Source organism: Schistocerca piceifrons, chromosome 1, assembly GCF_021461385.2.
Source record: "Schistocerca piceifrons isolate TAMUIC-IGC-003096 chromosome 1, iqSchPice1.1, whole genome shotgun sequence".
In the NCBI taxonomy this organism is placed as follows: domain Eukaryota; kingdom Metazoa; phylum Arthropoda; class Insecta; order Orthoptera; family Acrididae; genus Schistocerca; species Schistocerca piceifrons.
In genome coordinates this window covers 754,556,432-754,581,430 of record NC_060138.1, presented here as the reverse complement: position 1 = coordinate 754,581,430, position 24,999 = coordinate 754,556,432, and the positions used below count along the sequence as shown (strand labels likewise).

The following is a 24,999-nucleotide window of genomic DNA, read 5'->3' as shown; positions in this document are numbered from 1 at the left end:
TAACAGTGTAATTGTATGCAGTCAGTTATGTCGATAAATCCCTTGCACATTCGGAATAAAAAAGCGCTGCAACTGTTTAAATATTCCATGCTGCCTTGTCATTCCCAAAATGTTTAAATAAACAGTATTCCATACACTGCAACCAATATCCTGACAAATTCTTTTTTAAAAAAAACTATATTCCAAACACTGCCTTGTATCCCATAAAGTGTTTAACAAACAATATTCCACACATTGCCTTGTCTACTAGAAATTATTTACAAATATTCCACACACTTAAATCGACTCCCCCACCAAAGAGCCATTCAGTTGAGTCTTTTTCCCGCCAATTTCCAGGTTGGGGAGGGTAGGGTATCAGCTGGGGGTTTCCGAGATAGGTAGGGGTTAATTAACTTTTCGATTCAATTAATTAATCGATCAAATTGATAGAGTGGAATGGGGCCATTCGAGTCACTGAGGCCTGAAAGTGTACTTGTATTGGCGGGAGAGCAGGAGGGGAGGGTTCCTTGGAAGGATGGATTATCACCAGAGGGTCACAAACCGCCTAGCAGAAGAATGGGTGAAAGGGAGTGGGTCATAAATCAATCAGCTGTCACAATTTAATTAATTTTAAATCATAAGTGGGGTAGAACAATAGGACCAGTCAATCAAAAGAGAAAAATAGGTTAAGGGTGACATGGAGCAGAAAAATAGGTTTGCGCCAGAATGTATGCTTGCCCCTGGTGTAGCCCCGCACCCCCATTGCGCTACTACTTATGTCTTGTATTTGGTTCTGAAATAAATTCTTCTGTAGTGTGTGCCGTTCTTCGGATGCCGTTAGTATTTTTTTATAAGAAACTGTAATTCGGCTTAGACTTACAGCACCATTTCGGTCAGTTGTTTCAGAATTTATTCATTTACCTGAAAACGCCTACTTAAACTACAATACTCCTAAGGACACTTCTCGTTGGGGAGATAATTTTTATTTCATGAAAGCACTTAGAGTCTTTGAGAGGATTCGCAGTAGTCTGAAAGAGCGTCTGGGTTGCTTTCCGGAAAAAGACTTTATCTATGATCTGGAGTCTGGCTGACCCCTGTGTATTGTAAGGCGCCCACCTTTTACGACAGCCAGGTCAAGCGGTTCCTGCTACCATTGTCATGGGGGGAAATGGTGCATCCTCTATGGAACGCTACGTCTAAGCAGAATGTTCTGTTTGAGATTCTTTGATGTGTTATACATAAGTGCCCTTGTGAAAAAGACGACTTATTCTTGAACAGGAAGAGAATTCTGAATGGTGGAAGGAGGAGTGACAATGAAAGTTTGAATCATGACTGGAAGCCTGTTCAGATAACCTAATGGTTAAGGCGATAGGTCTAAAAAAACAAAGAATTGTGGGATGGAGTCCTGGGCTGATACAAATTTTCACTAGGCATAACATATTAACAATGCAGATTTTGCAATGAGTGTAATCAGTAGGCATGTGTAAACCATAATGATATCCCTTTATTTTTTAAGAAAATACGGTGTCAATACACGTTTATTTTGTTTCCATATAATGGAAATAACGGGGTCAGGTAACTGTAATTTTTGTTCTTTCTTTTGTCTGTGCGTTATTCTTATGCACCGAATTTCAAATTAATATGAAGAAAAATTGGAATTCAGACGGCACCAGCAGTTGACAACACCTGGTCAAGTTCGCGTTCCTCGTACTCTATACGTATTTATTTATTCATATGTATGTTTTTATTTTCCGCGATCGTCGTGTTCCAGTGTCTTACCAGAATTCCTCTGTTTGTGTACATTGTTTACAGAAAGCGGTGTCACCATTTTCGGCAGCGGAATATGTAACATCTGATTGAAGTAAGGGTTACACTGACGGAAGCAGCCTTACACAGACATGAGGTCGTCAGGATTTGGTACTTATTTACTACTTAGTGTTTGTGCTGCTTTGCCAACGGCCTCGCCACAGTGGTAACACCGGTTCCCGTCAGATCACCGAAGTTAAGCTTTGTCGGGCTGGGCTAGCACTTGGATGGGTGACCATCCGGTCTGCCAAGCGCAGTTGGCAAGCGGGATGCACTCAGCCCTTGTGAGGAAAACTGAGGAGCTGTTTGATTGAGAAGTAGCGATTCCGGTCTCGGAAACTGACATACGGCCGGGAGAGCAGTATGCTGACCACATGCCCCTCCATATCCGCATCCAGTGACGCCTGTGGTCTGAGGATGACACAGCGGCCGGTCGGCACCTTTGGGCCTTCATGGCCTGTTCGGGGGGAGGAGTTTAGTTTTTTATTTGTGCTGGTTTGCTGAACTGTTTCAGACTAAATTTAACCATTTAGTGGACGGTATCGGGACCATTATTCAGTCGCTCGATGATATCCTCCGAGTTGCTCACATGTTGATTACTTTGTCAGTATATGGAATGGCGATAGTGCATACAGTGTTAATTTTTGTGTCGTTATTCAATTTCCAAAACATCGCTTTCTGTCATAGTACAGGTGTAATTTCAGTAGCTGATTTAAATTTGCTAATTTTGTTTCGCACTTTCCGAATCAGAGTAGTTTTTTTATCCATATCGTTATCGATGCCATTTTCCATTCTAGCAGGCAGTTTTATGCACAATAACCGATCGAACATTAGGGGTTTCTTAGGTTACACTTGAGCTTACAACTGCTGTTATTTGTGAAAGAAATCAGTGCGGCGTCAGCACCGGCAGGTTTAGCGATGGGAGGTGAAACTGAGCGCTAGCGCTACAACCGAGGTGCGACGCAAGATTTGGGAGGAGTCAAGAGTTCGGCGCTGGTAGGCGTGTAGGCTGGGGCAGGTCGGCCGGCACAGCCCGGACCGATCGATGGGAGCGACGCGGTGTGGCGTGGCGTGGCATCGCGTGCCGCGGTCCGCCAGCCCGCAGCCTGCAGGGTCACGCTGCTTCAACACCGCACCGGCCTCAGCTTAAGGGGGAGGGGCTGATAGGAGACACCACGCTAATTCCGTGTAGCACCGACTCCGACCTTGATAATGGCCTTAAATAGATGAGGAAGACAGTCTCCCGAAACCACTCATTGATGATTAGGTCCCGTGCTACCAGTTTGCGCGGACGTTGTTTGCCCAGTTTCATCCACTGTTCCATAAGTTCCAGACATTTAGCGTGGGATTAAGATCTTGTGATTTGAGGGGCTTGTCGAGATGATACAGGGTGCTAGAGTGGGTTTCGAATCAGAAAAAAAGGCGAATAGCTCTGTGAATATGCCTGTTGTTTTAGAAGGCATGTTGATACTCATTATAAGGGAGTAGAAGAAAGGCAACGCTTGGTCACCGAGAAAGGTGAAATGAGCACCTTGGTTGATGTTCACGGTAACCAGAATGAATTGGGCCAAGTCATAATACGGAAAATGCTTCTAGAACATCTCAGTATCATCTCTGCCCTGAACTACACTGTACAAACATATACATACATTAATACTTGTTTCACAGATCATGAATACGACATTTAGTAAAGATGTGGAATGTGGCACTTCAACATAAGTTTTCTTTACCCAAAAAAATATTTCTTTAAACTGATACTACTTCATATCTAAAAATTCGTCTATTGTGTAGTAGTAGTTATCTTTCAGAAATTCTTTTAATTTGTTTTTAAATGTTGGTTGGCTACCTGTCAGACTTTTAAAGTTATTTGGCAAAATACCAATGATTTTTGTGACATCGTAATTCATCCCTTTCTGTGTCAAAGTCAGATTTAACCCAGAATAGTGAAGATCATCCTTCCTTCTAGTGTTGTAGCTAAGCACTACGATGTTATTTTTGAATTGGGATGGGGTATTAATTACAAATTCCATAAGTGAATTTATGTATTGTGAAGGTAATGTGAATACCCTGAATTCCTTAAATAAATGTCTGCAAGGTGATCTTGGGGTGGGCTCCAGCCGTTATTCTGATTACAAGCCTTTGTGCAATGAATACTTTTTCTTTTAATGACGAATTACCCCAAAATATGATTCCACATGAAAGCAGTGAATGAAAATAGCCATTGTAGGCTAATTTACTGATATGTTTATCACCAAAATTTTCAATAACCTTAATAGATTAAGTAGCTGAACCTAGCAGTTTCAGCAGATCATCAATGTGTTTCTTCCAATTCGTCATCAGTGCACACACCCAGAAATTTTGAATATTCTGTCTTAGCAACAGACTTCTGTTCATAGTCTATATTGACCAATGGTGTTATGCCATTTGGTTCAAATGGCTCTGAGCACTATGGGACTTAACATCTGAGGTCATCAGTCCCCTAGAACTTAGAACTACTTAAACCTAACTAACCTAAGGACATCACACACATCCATGCCCGAGGCAGGATTCGAACCAGCGACCGTTGCGGTCGCGCGGTTCCAAACTGAAGCGCCTAGAACCGCTCGGTCGAACCGCTCGGTCACACCGGCCGGCTTATGCCATTTACTGTACAGAATTGTATATACTGTGTTTTTTCAAAATTTACTGAGAGGCAATTTGCAGAAAACCACTTAATAATTTTGTGAAAGATATTATTTACAATTTCCTCTGGTGATTCTTCTTTTTGAGTGTAATTACCATACTTGCATCAGCATGAAAAAGAACTAACTTTTCATCTCCATGAATATTACGTGGCAAGTCATTTATATATATTAAGAACAATAAGGGACCCAAGACTGAACCCTTTGGGACACCATTCTTGATACCTACCCAGTTAGAGGACTGCTGATTTTTGCAGACCACCTGTACTGTTAATTTCAACCTTTCACATTTTTCCAGTTAAATATGACACTCATACCACAATACGTAACCTTACCTAGAAGAATTTCATGATTCACACAATCAAAAGCCTTTAAGAGATCACAAAATATCTCAATGGGTGATGTTAGCTTATTAATGCATTTAATATTTCATCAGTGAAAGCATATACAGCATTTTCTGTTGAAAAGCCTTTTCGAAAACAAAATTGACATTTTTTTTAGTACGTACTTCTTTTTTACAAATATATGATGCTACTCTTGAATACATTACTTTTTCAAGAATTTTGGACAAAGCTGTCAGGAGTGAGATTTGGGTAGTTGTTAGCATTTTATGCAATGTTTTAACAGTAGCGTATTTCAGTCTATCTGGAAAAATGCCTTGTTTCAGTGAGCTACTATATATGTGGCTGAGAATCTACGTATCTGTTGGGAACAACCTTTTAGTACTCTGCTGGAAATGCCATCAGTTCCATGTGAGCTTTTACTGTAGAGTGAATTTATTATTTTCCTAATTTCTGTAGGAGAGGTGGGTTGAATTTCAATTTTATCAAAATGTGTAGGTACTGCCTCTTCCATATACTGCCTTGTATTTTCTGATGAATAGCTGGAACCTATTTTCTCCACAACATTTAAAAAATTATTATTCAAAATGTTTTCTACTTCTGACTTCTTCTTAACAAACTTTTTATTGTGTCTGATAGAAATACAGTCTTCCTGTCCTCTCGGTTGCCCTTTTTCCCTTTTCATAATATTCCAAATTGTTTTAATTTTATTATCAGATGTGCTAATCTCAGACATAATGCACATGCTTCTGGACTTTTTAATAACTTTGCTTAATACAGTGCAGTAGTTTGTACAATGTTTCACTGTTCCTACTAGCTATAAGAAACATTTCCCCTTTCATATTTTTATTTTCGATGTTTCCCTAAAACTACATTTCACTGTTTTCTTAGGGAAACTGTTTCCAAATATACTCACAAAGGTATCATGAACTAGGTTAAATTTTAAATTAGCATCTGGTTCCCTGTACAGTTCATCCCAGTCTAACTGTTGCAAGCTAACCCTAAAATTTGCAGTTGTTAAATCGTTACCTGAACGCACTATTTTGGAGAACTGTTTTGCATTACTGTACGGAGCTATGTCATATACTGTAACTAGCTGTGCGTCATAATCAGATAGACCATTCCTAACAGGAAAAGATTTAATTTGATGAAATTTATCTTGGCCTATAAAAGCATTACTATCAGTGTGCTGCTTTATTGTACCACCTGAGTAGGAAAATCAATAACTGACGTCAAATTGAAAGAATCAAGTAATACTTCAAGGTCAAGCCTTCTATCGGACTCTTGCAGAAAATCTGCATTCAAATCCCCACCAACAATAATTTGCTTTCCTCTGTCTGACAGGTAGCACAAGAAGGAATCCAAGTTTTTCAAAAATAGCTGAAAATTTCCCAGCGGGGACCTATACATGGCCACAATTATAAAAGTGCCATTATACACCATGGGTTATACGCCTTATTGGGTCACCTCTTGCCTCGGCACTTTGCATTATTTGAAAAGAACTAAAATCGCGACTCATGCGACCACAGTGCACGTCTTCAGTAAGCAACATTCCAGTCTTTGTCTTTGTTTTACCCATTCAAGATGTGCAGCTTCATTTGCTGCTACGCAGTACCAGGCTCCAAAATGTCCACTGCACGCAGTTCCCTTCGCAATGTCTGGTCGGAAACTGGTTGAGATGGACCTACGTTCATTGACAGCAGCAATTCCTGTTCTGTTTGGAGCTAATACTCATTGACAAAGCGTGACACTAGTCTCCAATTTCTGTCGATTAATGTTTATTTGTTTACACATATAGTTCCGTAGGACCAAATTGAAAATTGAGGAGCAAATCTCCAAGGTCATGGAACGTGTCGGTACATGAAATTACAATATAAAAGTAATAACAGAGAAAATAAAATGTTTATGAACTCAAAAAAAGTCAAGTTGTAAATTTAAGTAAACATAATCAACAATAAGAGAGAAAAATACTGAGAAAGATCTTAGGACCTAAAAAGGATGGACAGGATTATAAATTGCGATCCAATAAAGAGTTATACGAGAAAATTGAAAAACTGACAACATCCTTTAAAAAGAGAAGACTGAGTTTCTATGGGCATGTCAAAAGAATGGCACCAGAAAGAACGGCAAAGAAAATCCTGGAATACATGGAAAGCAGAAAGACACAAATTAACTGGCTGAAAGAAGTAAAAGAAGACATTGCAGAAATGAACATTATACCAGAGACAGTTTACAACAGAATGGAATATAGGAATGCCATCAACAAAATACAGGGATTCAAAGACCGAACGCAATCAAAGAAGACGGGAACAACCTGGTCGCAAGAACGTAAAGAAGCCCACTCAGAAAAAATGAAGAAGTACTGGGAAGAACGCAAGAAAAAGCACAAGAAATGACTGATGCTTAGCGTAGTCCAAAGTTGACTGTAACGAATAATAATAATAATAATAATCAACAATATAACATAAGACTCGGCCTAATTTTTCAAGGAATTCCTCAACAGAAGGATTGACCTATCCAGAAACTCTTCAGTTTCGATTTGAAAGAGCGCGGATTACTGCTAAGATTTTTGAATGCTTGTGATAGCATATTGAAAATGGATGCAGTAGTATACTGGACACCTATCCGCTCAAGAGTGAAGGAAGTGCGATCCAAATGCAGATTGGATTTCTGCCGGGTATTAACTGAGAGAAAGCTGCTAATACTTGGGAATAAGCTGATATTGTTAACATGAAACGACAGTAGACAATATATATATTGAGAGGCCAATGTCAAAGTACCGAGACTCGTAAGCAGGGGTCGACAAGAGGTTCGCGAATTTATATCACTTATTGCCTGAACCGCCTGTTTTTGAGCCAAAAATATCCTTTTAGAATGGGAAGAGTTATCTCAAAATATAATACCATACGACATAAGCGAATGAAAATAATCAGAGTAGACTAATTTTCGTGTCGAACGATAACTTACTTCAGATGCCGTTCGAATAGTGAAAATTGCAGCATTAAGTCTTCGAACAAGATCGTGAACGTGGGCTTTCCACAACAGTTTACTATCTATCTGAACACCTAGAAAGTTGTACTGTTCAGTTTCACTAATCATATGCCCATTCTGTGAAATTAAAATGTCGAGTTTTGTTGAATCGTGTTGTAGAAGCCGTAAAAACTGTGTCTTACTATGTTTTAGCGTTAGTTTGTTTTCTACAAGCCATGAACTTATATCATGAACTGCACTATTTGAAACAGAGCCAGTGTTGCACACAACATCCTTTACTACCAAGCAAGTGTCATCAGCAAACAGAAATATTTTAGAGCTGCCCGTAATACTGGAGGGCATATCATTTGTAAATAAGGAACAGGAGTGGCCCCAGCACTGATCCCTGGGACACCTCACATTTGACCGTACTCCACTCAGACCCCACATCACGTCCATTCTCAACACTATGAATAATGACCTTTTGTTGCCTGTTGTGAAAGTAAGAGGTGAACCGATTGTGCGATATTCCCCGAACTCCGTCATGGTCCAACTTCTGGAGCAACATATTGCGATCAATACAATCAAACGCCTTAGTTAAATAAAAAAAAATATGCCTAGCGTTCGAAAGCTTTTGTTTAATCCATCCAGTACCTCACAGGGAAAAAGAGAATATAGCCGAACTGTACATTTGACAGCAAATTGTGCGATGTAAAATGATCAATTATCCTTACATACAGAGCCTTTTCAATAACTTTAGCAACACTGATGGTATAGAAATAGGTCTAAAATTGTCTACATTATCCCTTTCTCCCTTTTTGTAAAGCGGCCTATGTTCTTACTCCATGTTACATTCTTGGGATTGGTGGACCACGCCTTATAGACACGTCGAACCATCCGAATTTATAAATGAACAAATCAGGAAATTTCATTTGTTATGTAGTCATGGATACGTCTAAACACGTTCACTCCTTTTTTCCGTTCTGTCACGCCTCCACTTCGATCAGTCTTACTGCGCTGATAGCATAGAATCGACTTGCACATACGCAGCAAAAGGTCATTATTCACAGTGTTGAGAATGGCTGTGATGTGGGGTCTGAGTGGAGTACGGTCAAATGTGAGGTGCCCCAGGGATCAGTGTTGGGGCCACTCCTGTTCCTTATTTATACAAATGATATGCCCTCCATTATTACGGGTAGTTCTAAAATATTTCTGTTTGCTGATGACACTTGCTTGATAGTAAAGGATGTTGTGTGCAACACTGGCTCTGTTTCAAATAGTGCAGTGTTTTTCTTAAGATGGTTCAGATTCATGAACATGTTTCCATTCTCAGCGGTGGAGATCGCAGTTTAATTCAAAAGCAGGTAATGTGGTGATGACTAAATAAGCGCGAATGAAACATTTGGAAATGGCTAAGCGATATGTGGTCTAAAATAAATTGGTACTTACATATAGCTGAAGTATTCATATCGTTTTCACATTATGTACATTTATCAATATTTTTTACAAAAACTTTCCGTTTTTTAGGGGTTAACTGTATATTAGTCACGACGCTAATTATTATTGCTCCCATATTATTTCTTTGAAGAAGTAGTGGCACTTTATTTTGTTAGTAACTTCAGAAGCACATGCACTCACAACACTCAACGTGTTTACATTCGAAAACAGAAGTTACAGCCAAAGAGCTAAGATCAAACAAGTGCAGAGATATTACGCATATAGTTTACAGATATTACAAATTACGAAAATGGACGTCATAATTGTGGAACAACACTGTAATTTATAATATGTTGAATGGTTGCTGGTAAGTTATGTAAGTTTAAATAGACATGGCCTTTCTTTCCCAAAAAATTACTAGTTGTGAGGGGATCATGAGTTGCTGATTTTTAAAATATTTCATTAATATTTTTCCGGTGCTCTGATATTAGTAGCTCCACAGCACTGAAATTGTGCACGTATGCATGGTTTTCGACACTGAGGCTATCCTAAATATGCTAGGAATTTTTCTTATGTAAATCGTTTTATTATTAGTTCCACTTCGAATCTCTGTTCTACTGTACAGTTCAGCTTTACGCTTCACCTGTGTACTAAAGCCGTGGAAACTGGCTTCCAAGGTGTCGATGTAACGTTGTGGCCATCGTAGGCAATAGGTTGTGGGTATGTTACGCGCCTCGAGTTTCGGTGCGAATTTTTCAGTATGCCATTACTGTATTTATCATGTGTATGTATAAAAACACAAGACAGAATTGCGGAGGCATGAAAGTACAATGTTTGGAAATTTAACACAGTAAATCCTCTGCAGCGAATAAAGACTATCATGCAGAATGTGAGGTAAGTGCCGTGTTGCAGAGAGTATGCTCCTGTGCCTATGACGAACGGAGTTGCTAAATTGTCACGTGACTGGAATGTCATCATACCATGTAATGATCATTAATAGAGCGCAGGCTGCGCAGGGCGTGCGGCATCAGTGCATTTGGTAACGTCGGTATCTTGAATGCCCGACGCTTGGGACAGTGGGCTATCTATGTGTCTATGTGTTTTAGAGGAAAACTTCCACTATCACAGTCAGCTTCCACCGGTAAGAACATCTTGACGATAGAGACCACTTTATACTGTCGCGGGTTCTGACAGCTAATCTAGGAACTACAGTGCAGCAAATCAATCGCTAATGCACCGCTGGACAATAACAACCGATGTGCAGCCCTACCATCCACAGCTGCCTCATCACTTGGGACACGCAAGCCAAGACCCCTCTCACTACACGCAACAGAGAGATTCTTAAGCAAAGAAACTTCGTCATTGGCTGTTAGAAGCACAGAAACAAGTCGTCTGAATCGATGAGTGGCAATACACGTTAGTATTCGCCGACAGAGTACGTAGAAGGTCACAAGAGCCAATGTATCACGTTTACCAGCAGGGCATTGTTTACGCAGGTCGTGGAGGTATTCACGTATGGCGGACGCTTACATAGCTTTGATAGATCTTCCTCATCTCTCACCAGCGAACATAAGAGGAACTTATTGTCCGATAAAGTGCTTCCGCTTGTTCACCTATAGCGCGACACAGGCTGGTGTAGTATCAAAGAAGACTCTGCAGCCGTTTGTCACTTCCACACTGAGAAACACTCCAGACAAGCTGCTGCTTGTACTCCGCGCGAGTCACCTGACGATATTGTGAGTAAGTCAGGGACGACTTTTAGTGAGATGTTTGCCTTAGGCCCATTTCCATCCAGTTTCCAGTGAGTTATGGACGGCGATCGAGGGTTCATGGATCTATATTTTCGACTTCATGATGTGACGCCACTGTCATCAAGGTGAAGTGGAGTGCTACACGCTACTAATTATGTGTATCTAATTTAGTAACCAATGGATGCGCAGCGTTTATGTGCGACGCGTACCTAGAAGAGTACTGAGACTCAAAAGTGATAAGGTAGCTTATGGCCTATAAACATCTGACAATGCTATTATTATTATTTTAATTAAACAGTATTATCTATCAGTCAACCCTGTCGCACATAGTGAATATTGATTGTGTTAACTGTCACGTCTATTTAGTACTACTTGTTCTATACCTCGTGAAGAAGGAAGGAAGGATGGAAGGAACTGAAGGATTTGAAGTTCCATCGGAGATGCCGTTAGACGGCGGTGTCGCCTTCATTGGAATCATGAGCCGCTCTTCTTACTCTATTGATTAAAACCTAAATCTGGATGATAGGCGCGGAACTGAGCACCGCTAATTCAGAATGAGCCTTGATCACTGCCCCATCTCGCTAATTCTTATCTCTCAAACCCATCACGTGGAGAAAACAACAACAGAACATGCCAACGAATATTTAGTTGGTATTTGATCTTCTGTTCATATAACCAAGGCAAATGTTGAATTGGCGTGTAGATAAATACCTTGATAGTCTCCATGTAAATTAGATGCACAGCGCTAGACTTCAAATATCTTAGTGTACCTGTGGTGAGACAGTATTAAATGGACTACCGTACAAGTGTAATGGACACACACACACACACACACACACACACACACACACACACACACACACAATACTCGTAAGGAGGCAAGATCTTCATAAATGACAAATGTTTAAGGAAGCTGGGCAAAAATGGTTCAAATGGCTCTGAACACTATGGGACTTAACTTCTGAGGTCATCAGCCCCCTAGAACGTAGAACTACTTAAACCTAACTAACCTAAGGACATCACACACATCCATGCCCGAGGCAGGATTCTAACCTGCGACCGTAGCGGTCGAAGCTGGGCACTCAAAGCTCTTGGATCAGGTTCTAGGACAACATAAGACAGTTACTGCAGATGCTCCTTTATTAACGAGCCAGTATACAAGCGAAACGTGCAACGTGTTCTTTTCGTGGCGTGGAAGAACTGTGACGTAAATAAGGGTTCGGATCGATGGCCCTGATTCGGCCAGGTTGCGGGCGGCGCGAATGAGGTTTCCGCTGTTCTTCCAGTACTATTGTACTGCCGTTTGGCGATATGCGTATTCCGCATCAGTTAATCTGTCATCAGACGGAGTAATTTTCTTTTTAAGTTGGCGTAGGTGTTTCAATAATTATCGGAGGAGGATCGTGTTCCTTGTTTAGTCGAGGTCGAAACACATGGTCCTAATGGTTATCGGAGACGAGAGCAAAAATAGACGAAAGTTTCGTTGCCATGTACTTTAAGTAGCCGTACGATCAGACAAATTTAAAGACGACCCAGTGTCTGGTTATAGCTACATATGAAACCTGCACATAACATTCTAGTTTAGGTTTCAACTGAACCAGAGCTCAATTTTAGTTGGCTCTCTATTGGGAGGCACTGTATTTCAAATTCATATGAAATAGCAAACAAAATAGCGTCGCCTGGCCTGCTCTGTATTTGTTTGAAATCAGTTCCTTTAATGAGCAATTATTGTTAAGTCCATTTTGTTGTTGAAGTTACCCTAACATACACCAGTAACACTAGATATCTGATACGATGAACCGTTTTTTCCCGCTTCTTAACCGTACAGAACAGGAGCAAAGTGGATTTTGGAAGCTCCTGTTTTTTTCATTTGCAATACATCTGTTTACCAATATATAAATTACACACAACACGTACTCTTCACTTTACTTCTACTACATTTTCCAGAATATTGGTTAACTTGCAAACAGAATACCTATTTGCATTTGCCAGGTGTGCGCAGATCACAGGGTTGTGCGTCCTTAGCCGAGCGTTGTGGCCGAGCGGTTCTAGGCGCTTTAGTCCGGAACCGCGCTGCTGCTACGGTCGCAGGTTAGAATCCTGCCTCGGGAATGGACGTGAGTGCTGCCCTTAGATTAGTTAGGTTTAAGAAGTTCTAAGTCTAGGGGACTGATGACCTCAGATGTTAAGTCCCAGAGTGCTCAGAGTCATTTGAACCATTTTGTGCGTCCTTCGTGATGTCTCTGATGTGTGAACAGTAATTTCCGTATTTATACCTGTCGATTTTGAATGCTAGGGACGAATTCAGAGAGATGATCCGTGCAAAGATCAGGTATAAATGTCTAACAAACACATATACGCAAAGGCAAAATTTTCAAGCAGGTAGAAATCATTTCATTCGTACCATGGAGCATCCTGTATAATTCATACGATGGAGCATCCTGTATATTTCATTTCGGAAGACGAGACACTGCCATGGTGCTTAAACATGGTGTGCGAAGTGGTATCTACATCAACGCAACGAAATGGGGCGCTAAACTTTTTCATATGCAACAGCCCGCATCCGAAAGGCGCTCCAGGGAGCACGCTTTGTACGTTGTATACGGACCCTATCCCCGACATTTACAACCGTCTTCACCATAGTAAACGTCCTTAGGGTCCGGGTCTGGCGATCAGGGGGCTATGCTACGAGAGCGCCTCGTCCGATCCATCGACGGGAGAAAGCGTTGTGCAGTTGCCTCCGCATCGTTACAAGGAAATCCACTGGGATTCCATGATATTGCACTCACGTAAGAGTCTGCACTGCAGAAGCTTCTTCTCACAGCTAGGGAGACGATATACAAGGTTTAAAAAAAAACGCAGTCCCTTTTTTGAGAGCTGATTGTATGTAACTAAACAAATAAACATGGACTCTAAAATGTATCTTCTGCTGCAAGCTTCTTGCCACTACTAACGACCTACAGAACGCCGTAAACAAATGAGAACACATTCCTCTGCTATTGTCCAGGGATACAACATGCAATAAACATGTGTTGTTTCTGTAAACCCTATTCTCCGTTTTGAATAATGCAGCACATAAATTAGTTCCAATGGAACCAGTTTGTGATTTGATAAGTTTGCAAAATACTTTTACATTGTAGCTTTATCTTTGAGCCTACAAGTATAAAGGAAATCCATTATTCTACACGGGAAATAGTAGCCATGATTTTCAGTGACGTTTGGGCAAATGGAAGCAAACGTCGAGCCCCTGTCCTGTATGTTGTAAAATACCTGGAACGCTCAGTACCATCTACACATATATTCAAACGTATTTTCAGCGCCTAGCAGACTCTGGCTCCCTAGCTCCAAGACAAACAGGTTCCATTAGGATTAGTGTACATGCTGCACTTACCAGAACTGAGAATACGATTTACGGCAACAACACTACAGGATGTTCGCTACATGTTGTTTCCATGGTCAATAACAGAGAAATGTGTCCTAATTTGTTTACTGTAGGCCAGTGGTCGTCAAACTACATTCCGATCACCGCTTGTGGCCCGAATCAAGCATTCGTGCGGCCAGCGGTTATCAGCCTATTTTATAACGATATGCATCTAGCGACTAAAAATCAAATCCAGAGATATCAACTAACGTTAAGAGATTCTTAAGAGTGTAGTTTTCCTCATCAGTAACAAACAAAAATAATTAAAGAGACAGTAATATTTTGAGATGTTACATTGTAATCGACGTTGTTGAATTTGGCCGCGCGCTAAGCGGTTGGCCGCTTACCTCAGAGACAAGGGGTAAATGGCGCGGCCACTGCAGGGTTAGAGGATGTGAGAGGGGGAATGTTTCTCTGTTTGTATTCCCGTACTGACAACTCGGGCACGGGCGCGATTAGTACCAATAAAATGCTACGATATAAATTTTGACACAGCAGTAACGTGGATCCGTGAGTGCGCCTTACAAAGACGGTCATCTTCAAATGCGGTTAACAGAATCTTCCGTCGGTTCTTGGTAGAACAACATTATAATAATTATAATAAATGAAAAGCACCAGTTTGCTTTTGTTCTACAATATTATTTTTATTGTTAACCGGTTTTCGGATTACAAGGCCATCTTCAGACTCAGTAAATGTCTGAAGATGGCCTTGTAAGCCGAAAACCGGTAACAATAAAAGTAATATTGTAGAACAAAAGCAAACTGGTGCTTTTTATTTATTATTCAAATGCGGTACTTAAATCTATCAAGGTACAATAATTACGTTGTAAAACCACGCAGGGAGTGGAGGAAAACTGGTATTTTGTGAAACTTTTGCTATGGTGTCTCACATTCAATAGTGCATTTAAAATGCAAATATTATTATAAATCAGAGTCATTCACGCTCCAAGTAAAACCAACAACACTTTACCACGCGACTTTAGTGTCACAACTGTTAGATCGCTGGGGTTGACAGAACTCTGAAACGGAGCCCAATCAACAATAAATGTTCCATATGGTGCCGACTTTTAACGATCAGTACTTGGGGTCCGACCACCACCAACCCCGCCCTTAGTATAGCTGGTTTATTGGGAGCTCATAACATACTCATTTATGTATGTTGCCAATTGATAATAAGAGCAGTAAGTTTGCGGTGCGAAGTACCGCCCCACAATGTCAGTACTGTGAGTCCATGTTTACTGGATGTTTTTCTTGTTTTGATCCGTACTACACCTGCCAACATACAGAATACTTTTTTCACGTCCCTGTACATCTCACAGAAAGTGAGATTAGAGATACCTGTGAGATGGAAAGGCGATCGGACACACGAAGCCGTTGCGAATAATTCCATCCAATACAATGACGCTGGATAGGCACTGATAGTTCGTTACCATCGCCCCACGGGGATTTTTACACTGGTTAGCGAAAGTCATGAATACACGCAAATCGGACTTGCGTTCACCAGCGGAAAAATGCTCCTGTCGGTACACAAAATTGCCAGGGGGGGGGGGGAGGTGAGGGGAGGGGAGGGGAGGGGAGGGGAGGGGAGGGGAGCAAGCTGCCCCAGTCCTCATTCAGAATTCCTCACCAAAACTTTTGGCATGCAATTATATGAGCTCTTTTAACACAGAACATTTCAAATCCTTTTACCGAGTTCCTCTTTGTAGTTAACTCTTCACATTCCTCTCACTGCCCCTCTTCACTCTCTCCTTTTTCTCCCACTGATTTACAATATATCCCGCTACCATTATCTCTTCTTTCACTGACACTGTCTCCTTTTGTCTACCTTTCCCACTGCCACCGTCTCCACGACACCTCGGCAGCTCAAAATTTCTGAGGGGGGGGGGGGGGGGGGAGTCCAACTTACGTTTTCTCCCGTACAAACTTGTTTAAAATTTCGGTCGAAAATGCGCCATTTGCTGCATCTACAAGTTAAAGTTTGCCGTTCTGGAAAGGTCCGAAAGCCTTAAGCCTGTGCATGGTCCCCACTCATCTATTTTTTCGTTTCCACTGTCTCCTTTTTTGGTCCCATTGTTTCTATTTCCACTCGTCTCTCTTTCTCTTTTACTGCCACTGTCTGTCACTGACCATCAATGTCTCCTCTCTCTTTGGTTCGCACTGCTATTGTGTTAATGCGTCTCTCTTTCCCTTTCACTGCCACTTGCTTTCTTCCACCATCACTGTCACCTCTCTCTTTCTCTCTTACTGGCACTGTCTCCTCTGTATTCCACCGTCACTGTTTCTCTGCCACTGTCTTTGTGCACAAAAAGAGCGAATATGTTCCCATGCCAAAACTTTTGGTGAATGAGGTGGAATGTGGACTGAGGCAGCAGATTCCCCAATTTTCCATCAGTCTTTTAAAGAGGAACGTAACGCCTTTGTTTTTCTCCGACAGGTACATTTTTCGTGTGGTTCCCTTCTTTTCCCTGCTACAGCGGGTGTGCTGCTTATGTGAAACGAACACTGTAGGCCATTTAAGTTTTTACAGTTTATTTATATACTTCGATACATTTAAATACTTTGACACATATAAGCAACAAAGAAGTAGCCATAATATAAGGTTAACAGAAAATGGTTTGCTTTACATTTTTCTGGGAACTTTGCTCATCGATCGCAGTTTATCGAAAACTCACAGCTTATGATTTGTATCGTAAAAGAGTAAATATGTTATTAGAAATATTTTACTGAATTTGCTGTCTTTCCAGTTGTACATAATTTTTTATAATAATTTTAAGTTCTTCTTAGCCACTTTTTAGTCTAATTTTGTCCCTGCAGTACCACTTTGGGTTTATTAGTATAGACGTGAAGTGCCCATTATGCAGCGAAAGTGCGCCATAAAGTTTCGTTGGTGAAAAATTGCTGACGAAAAACCTAGTCTGGAACCCTCAGAACTCTTGCAATGACCCTAGAACTCTTGTCACATGTTCACTACGTCAGTTAAAACTACAGTTACGCCTCAGACCGAGTACTACGTTGGTATTTTACGTGAATCACTATGGTAACTTTGAACCGCTGGATCTGCATAACGGATAAGATGTGGAATAAAGTTTCAAGTTCCCCCGAGAACTTCATCTTAGAAACATATGGTAAAAATTTTGACAATCTACCATGAATAGAAATTATAGATGTGGCCATCCCGACAGTTGATATTTTTCGTACCCAAAAATTGTGGTTTTTCGGGGTTTCCCGAAGTGTCCCAGTTAACAAATTTTCCTTTTATAAGTCACCTATGGTACTCCCTAGACCACACCTAATGGAAATTCACCTGAGCTGGAGAAAGTATGTAATGTTTCAGTTTTGACCCTGTGCTTTAGGATAGCTACAGTATGCCCATTCTTCCGACAGGTGTCGAAGTGGTCTTCGGCTAAGGCCTATCCAAACACTTGACCTCTTATATGTGTGATCAGTAGAATCCGCGATAAGCCCCTTGAAAAATCGCATCTTCAAATGGTTCAAATGGCTCTGAGCACTATGGGACTTAACTACTGTGGTCATCAGTCCCCTAGAACTTAGAACTACTTAAACCTAACTAATCTAAGGACATCACACACATCCATGCCCGAGGCAGGATTCGAACCTGCGACCGTAGCAGTCGCGCGGTTCCGGACTGCGCGCCTAGAACCGCTAGGCCACCCCGGCCGGCGCACGACGATCAATTTGACCTTGTTTCTTCCTTACTCTTTGAGGGATAAATTCCCGCAGTTTCTCCTCGGTGTCCGAAACAAATACGTGTATTTGAATTTTACCGCCGCATGGAAAATTCCATCATTTTTGGGGCGTGCGTGCGTAACATCTTTACTTCATCATTACGATATTCGGACTGAAAAGCTATTCACTATCAAGACGAGACCGTGCGTGAGTTTTGGACATGAAGACATCAGTAAGTATCACTTAGTACGCTAAACGGAACTCGCTTTTATGCTTAGTAATGATTCACGGACACACACACGCATGCGCACACACACACACACACACACACACACACACACACACACACACACACACACACACACACACCTCCCATAAAGAGTAACAATAATAATAAGTTGTCCTAGTTGCTTACTGTCGCTCACTTCAGCGTCTACGCCCGTCATTGGTAATGCGCATGGGTTACCCAGTTTCCGACAGTGGTAGGCCTTAAAGCGGTGCTCCCAGCGGGCGGGCTTGGCTGCCCGGCGCACAAGGCCCCGCCGGCTGGGGTAGGCTGGGGCGGGCCTGGCTGTGGGTCACTAGGCCGCCACCACCCTCGCACGCCACGCCACATCGACCGCCCTGGCAGCCGACCTGCTTAACTCAGGCCTCTGTGGGGCTCCCAGCCCACTGCCCTGCTCTGCCTCGCGCACTAAAAAATACAGTGGCCGTTCCGTCCAGCGCCGCCACACACTGCTTGCAGCATTACTTTCAGTCGTTGGCTGTTTCCCAAATTATAGGCGGTGGCATTCAACAATTCCAAAAATATGTTAATTAAAATTATTACATCTTAACTTGACCTTATTTTCCACCTCATCTTAAGAGAAATCCCCTTATGAATCACATAGAACTAAGTCTGTTGAGTGCGAGGATTGAGAAAACAACTGCTATCTTGTTTTTGGTGAATATTTCGTGAATCATGAAGGCCGTATGCAGTTTTTCATTGTCATAGTGCGTACCCAGTCAGTCTTACCTTCCCCTCCCTTCTCCCCTCTTCTGTGGAAGTTTTCTTCTCGTTTACTTCCTCAAACATATTAGAACATCACGATAGAACTCTTTATGAACAGTCCCCTCAATATAAACTACTGGGAAAAATGCAATACTTTCAAGGAAAATGTCATTTAATTGACAAGTGGTGTCACAGGTAATTCATCATTGTACAAGTATGATAAGTTCAGATCGAATGAAAGACAGATGTCATAATAAGAAGGGGGGGGGGGGGGACTGTCACATCAGTACACACTGTACCTGCCGGCCGAAGTGGCCGTGCGGTTAAAGGCGCTGCAGTCTGGAACCGCAAGACCGCTACGGTCGCAGGTTCGAATCCTGCCTCGGGCATGGATGTTTGTGATGTCCTTAGGTTAGTTAGGTTTAACTAGTTCTAAGTTCTAGGGGACTAATGACCTCAGCAGTTGAGTCCCATAGTGCTCAGAGCCATTTGAACACTGTACCTCCCCACCCCCCGTGGTTGCAACGCAGGCGTGTATTCTTGCATGCCAACGTTCATAAACGTGCCAAGTGCCATCTTGCAATAGATTGGCCAAAGCGTCTTGCACCTTTTGTAGAAATTCACCAATGGTTCTTGCAAGCTCTGGAGAATAAGTCCCTGCTGTATCATGTCCAATATGTGTGCAATTGAAGGGAGATATGGTGATTTGCTGACCAGGGCAGTACATGGTGAACAGCACGTTGCCTCGCAGCAACCGTGTGTGGACCTTAAATACTCTGTTAAAGAAGCACATCGTCTTCCCGTCAAAAAAATGGCAGTGACACCTGTGAGACCACGAGTCGTAACCCACACCATGAAGTCCGCTATCGAACCTTTGCGCTATGGGTGAATTCATTTCAGAATACGCCACTCACCAGTTCTATTCTGTATACGTGTACGTCCATCCCTCACATGCAGACAAACTATTCTTGTCACGGAAGACATCAGAGTGCCATTCCTTTCTCTAGTGCACTATTTCACGACACGAGAGCAGCCTTGCTTGGCGGTGTCGTGCTGTCAGTAGTAGTCTGGCCAGAGGCGCATGCGATCGTAGTCCTGTTGCAAGAAGACAGTCCTCAATGGTACTAGTGAGAAATACCGAGCGAGGTGGCGCAGTGGTCAGCACACTGGACTCTTATTCGTGAAGACGACGGTTCAAACTCGCGTCCGGCCATCCTGATTTAGGTTTCCCGTGATTTCCCTAAATCGCTTCAGGTAAATGCCGGGATGATTCCTTTGAAAGGGCACGGCCGATTTCCTTCCCCATTCTTCCCTAATCCGAACTTGTGCTCCGTGTCTAATGACCTCGTTGTCGGCGGGACGCTATTTTATGGTCGACATGCGCAGCCAACCGTCGTTACGTTCATCCAGCTTCCCACAGGCCCACAACACGACGCCCTTCAAATGGCGTAACTGTTGGATAGCGGGGTACATACTCAGCTTGTGTGCTGCAAACACCTTTCACCTCCCGATTCAGCACACTTACAGGCTGCAGAGTCAAAACATAGTGTGCGCAGAAAGGGATCTTGAGTGCCTTCTGATCGCCGACGACCGTGAGAAGTGAATCATTAACTGTAATGTCCCTTAGTATGCACGTATTATACACTGGTGTGCAAAACTTAAGGATGAAAGTAGCTTTTGCGTGATGTGTCACTGGCAAGTAACATATCTCGATGAAACTTGAATCATATGAGTAAATAGAAAGTGCTGCTACAGTACAGTACGTAAGATAACTCAAGGATATACGCGTTGAGACCAATATAAGTGACACTTTCATTCAGAGACAATAATTACACTTAAGTCATCGCGATTTATGATGGTTCTGTTGCGTCTCTTGGATGAGGCTGCGGCACACACTTATGCCCGGCCGCCGACCACCTCTGTAAAGACAAATGGTTCAAATGGCTCTGAGCACTATGGGACTTAACATCTGTGGTCATCAGTCCCCTAGAACTGAGAACTACTTAAACCTAACTAACCTAAGGACATGACACACATCCATGCCCCAGGCAGGATTCGAACCTGCGACCGTAGCGGTCACGCGGTTCTAGACTGAAGCGCCTAGAACCGCACGGCCACACCGGCCGGCTCTGTAAAGACACTCTGTATACTCAACATGAAAAATAAACGTTATTGCAGATACTATTCTGACACTGATGCCTCCGAGCTTGAACTGGGCCCTTCACACACAATCTGTGCCCAGCCTCCGGGTCGCAACAGTCCCTTGGACATAAAAAACACGGGACACGGTTGTTAATAGGGTGTGCGGTCACCACGGTCAGTATGTATATTCTGCAACTTGCCCTCATGCTCGCCATAAAATTGGTAAATATGGGCGTTCCATCCCTTCACCAGCGCGGGTGACAACTGCTAGGTGGTCGTTAGTGCATTTGGACTTCCTGCGGTACGTCTCACCATCACATCCCTCACGTTTTCGATTGGATTTAAATCGGAGAAATTGGCAGGCCAGTCCATTCGCCGAATATCCACTCTTCCCATTAGTTCCTCCACCCGCGCTGTTCGATGCAGTCGTGCATTCTCATACACACAAATTATATCTTTTAAAGGACGCACCTGGAGGAGTAGTACCGTGTTACAATATAGCTGGCCGGTGAGTGTACCTTGTTGAAAGATCTGGAGGTCAGTACGGCCATGCAACATTATGCCTCCCCTCATTATAACAGCTGGACCCCAAAATGATCATGCTCGTCAACGTTGGACGTACTCTCATATGGCGAGAGATGGGAACACTTAAGGCACCCAGGAACATTATCAAACATGATCGTTTTGGTGGGTCATATGTTACGGTGTAGGGTGCATAATGTTGGATGGGCGTACTGACCTACAAATCTAAGAATGTGGTGTGTTCGCCAATCAACGTTATTGTGGTACTGAACACCTTCGACATTTGCGTCTTTTCAGGGATGTTTTTGGTCCTAACTTCATTTTTATGGATGAAAGTGCGTGACTGCATCGAACAGCGCAGATGAGGAGCCCTTGGAACGAGAGGACATTTGACGAATGAGCTGCCTACCCATTCTCCCAACTTAAATCCCATCGAGCGAGTGTCGGATGCGGTGAGGAGACGTATTGCAGCACGTCCGCATCCATCAGCAACCATCTATCATTTATCAGCCGTGCTGGGGGCGGAATGTAACGCCCTGCCCCAAGTATTCCTTACCGACCAGGTGGTCACCATGGGAGCACGTTGCAGGGCATGCACTGCCGACCGTCGTGATCGCACACTTTATTAAGAACCATGTCCCGCATTTCGTAATGTCCAGTGGACCATCACAAATCGCGGCGGCTTCAGTGTAAGTACTGGCTTTGAATAAAGATATCACTTCCGTTTGTCGTGTATTTTTTTCAGTTACCTTCTGTACTATTTTGTAGCAGTTCTTTCCGTGTATGTTCCAACTTTGAGTGAGCTGTGTTACTTAGAAGTGACACATGATGCGAAAGTTACTTTCGTCCTTACGTTTTGCACACAAGTGTATATAATCGACGGCGATGGTCATCAGAGACCAGGAGTGCCACGGGAAGTGTGAGAGAACCGCTGTTGGTCTCTATATACCCGTACATAAAGGATTTGGCGGACAGGATGGGCAGCAATCTGCGGTTGTTTGCTCATGATGCCGTGGTATACGTTAAGGTGTCGAGGTTGAGTGACTGTAGGAAGATAAAAGACGACTTAGACAAAATTTTCAGTTGAATGGCAGCTAGACCTAAATGTGTGAAAATGTAAGTTATTGCGGATGAGTAGGAAGATCAAACGTGAATTATTCGGATACAGCATTACTAGTGTCCTGCTTGACACAATCAAGTCGTTTAAATGTCTGGTCGTAATGTTGCTGAGCGGTATGAAATGGAACCAGATTATGAGAACTGTGGTGGGGGAGGCGAATGGTCGACTTGGTTTATTGGAAGAATTTTAGGAAAGAATGGTTCACCTGTAAAGGAGACTGCTTATAGGACGCTGGCGCTACCTATTCTTAAGTACTGTTCGAGTGTTTGAGGTCCGTACCAGGGCATCGAAGCAATTCAGAGGCGGGCTGCTACATTTGTTACCAGGTGGGTTCGAACAGTGTGTAAGTATTACGAAGATGCTCCAGGAACTCAAATGGGAATCCCTGGAGGAAAGGCGACATTCTTTTCGAGAACCACTGAGGAGAAAATTTAGAGAACCGGCATTTGAAGCTGACTGACGAACGATCCTACTGCCGCCAACGTACTTTGCGCGTTAGGGCCACAAAGATAAGATACGAAAAATTAGGGCTCATGCGGAGGTATATAAAGAGTATCTATTTAGATGTAGATCAACAAGGACTTAATGTTAGTCTTTACTAGTCGAGCTTACTTTGGCCGAGTTGACGAGCTTTTCCGTTACGGCAATTGTTGCTTAACTTCAGATTCATGGGCATCAACCCAACTTCCGTCATCAGTGCCAATCTCTGAAAGTGCATTTAATCTGCCTTGAAGTAGTTGTTTGAGTACTGCTAAGATAATATTACTACATGCATGAATTGGTTAATTCTTTCAGAAAAAGTATCCTTTTTCATTTAACATAATGTATCCGACATCATTTTGTAAATGATCAGTGACTGGATAAATAATTAACTAATTAATAAACAGTTAACTAATTAACTAGCTATCTCTGCAGACTTCCGCGCAAGATTGCTTCTCGTCGTTATGGAGCAGACGTGGCACAAATTTCGCCGCAGTCCCCATGTTCAATTCGATAGCTTTCGTGTTCTTTAACTTATTCCCAAGATGCTGCAGAGGTGTTGAATGGGCACTAATTACCTGCAGAAACACATCCCTCACTTCTTCAACGTTTTTCGGTGTGATGTCAACACCAGTCGATGTTCGTTCGTGTTTGAGAAGCTTATACCTGACGCAGGTCTGTGTCTTGCCGAAAGCTTCGTCTCCGAATCTTGTTTCAACGTTTGGTACGTTTCTGCAGCTGTTTTCTCACGTTTAAAGCAAAACTTCAATTCTCAGCAACAACTGACCAACTCACTCACCCCACAGCCAGATGACACACGGAGACGTGCCAGTTGTGTTCCCCAAGTTCCATAAAGGTAACGCAACCAGAAGTATCCTCTGCGACGTCTCCGGAAGGAGGCCTGCGATCTATAAAGGTACGTGTACAGATAGCAAAGTGGTTGATTTTCCATCCATCTGCAGTCCAAATAAATATGTTGCCTATGAAGGATTTTTTGATATCATTTTTCATAGGCACGTACTGTTCAAAGTAGAATAACAGAAGTAGAATAACGAGAGAAGAATTTGTTCGCCTGAAGCACTAGAGCAGCTACGACAGTATGGTTCACAGCGAGGCACCAGCCTCAGGATCGCGCCTGTGTGTGGGACTGATCTTATTGACGCTCGTGGTCAGACGAAATCTCTCGTCGTGAATAGAGTCTATGATACTTAAATGTTGTCTTTTCCTATCCTGGTACCCGACACCCGCACTCAAGCTTGGCCCGCACGGAAGCGTTTTAAAATAGTTGCTGTGGTCTCATGTCGACTAAAAGCTACGGCTAACTTACTTTAAGGTGTTAAACGTTTCGCCAGACCTCTATTTCAGATCCATGCGGTGTCACAATATAGAAATATTATTTATAAAAATGGGATGTAAAAACCTTACATGTTCTTTCTTGCTCATAGAAGTGTCCCCCGTTTTCTGGACAGATGGAACGCAAACTGTAAAAATGGACGAAAAATTTTCTACTTTATGATTCAATGCTAAAGGCCTTTGATGCACACCGACGACATATCTGTTGTTATAGCCCAGTCAACAAAGACCAAAAGAACGAATGCGGGAAAAATTCGTGTAGTCGCAGATTTTTGTACAGTGGTAGGAGGTAGTGCCGCGAATAACACTAAAAATTCT

General features: G+C 42.5%; 1 pseudogene; it reads left to right on the top strand.

Moving 5' to 3' along the window:
• The first annotated feature begins 1,930 nt into the window (after positions 1 to 1,930).
• LOC124728148 lies at positions 1,931 to 2,048 on the top strand (annotated as a pseudogene).
• The last annotated feature ends 22,951 nt before the right edge of the window (positions 2,049 to 24,999 follow it).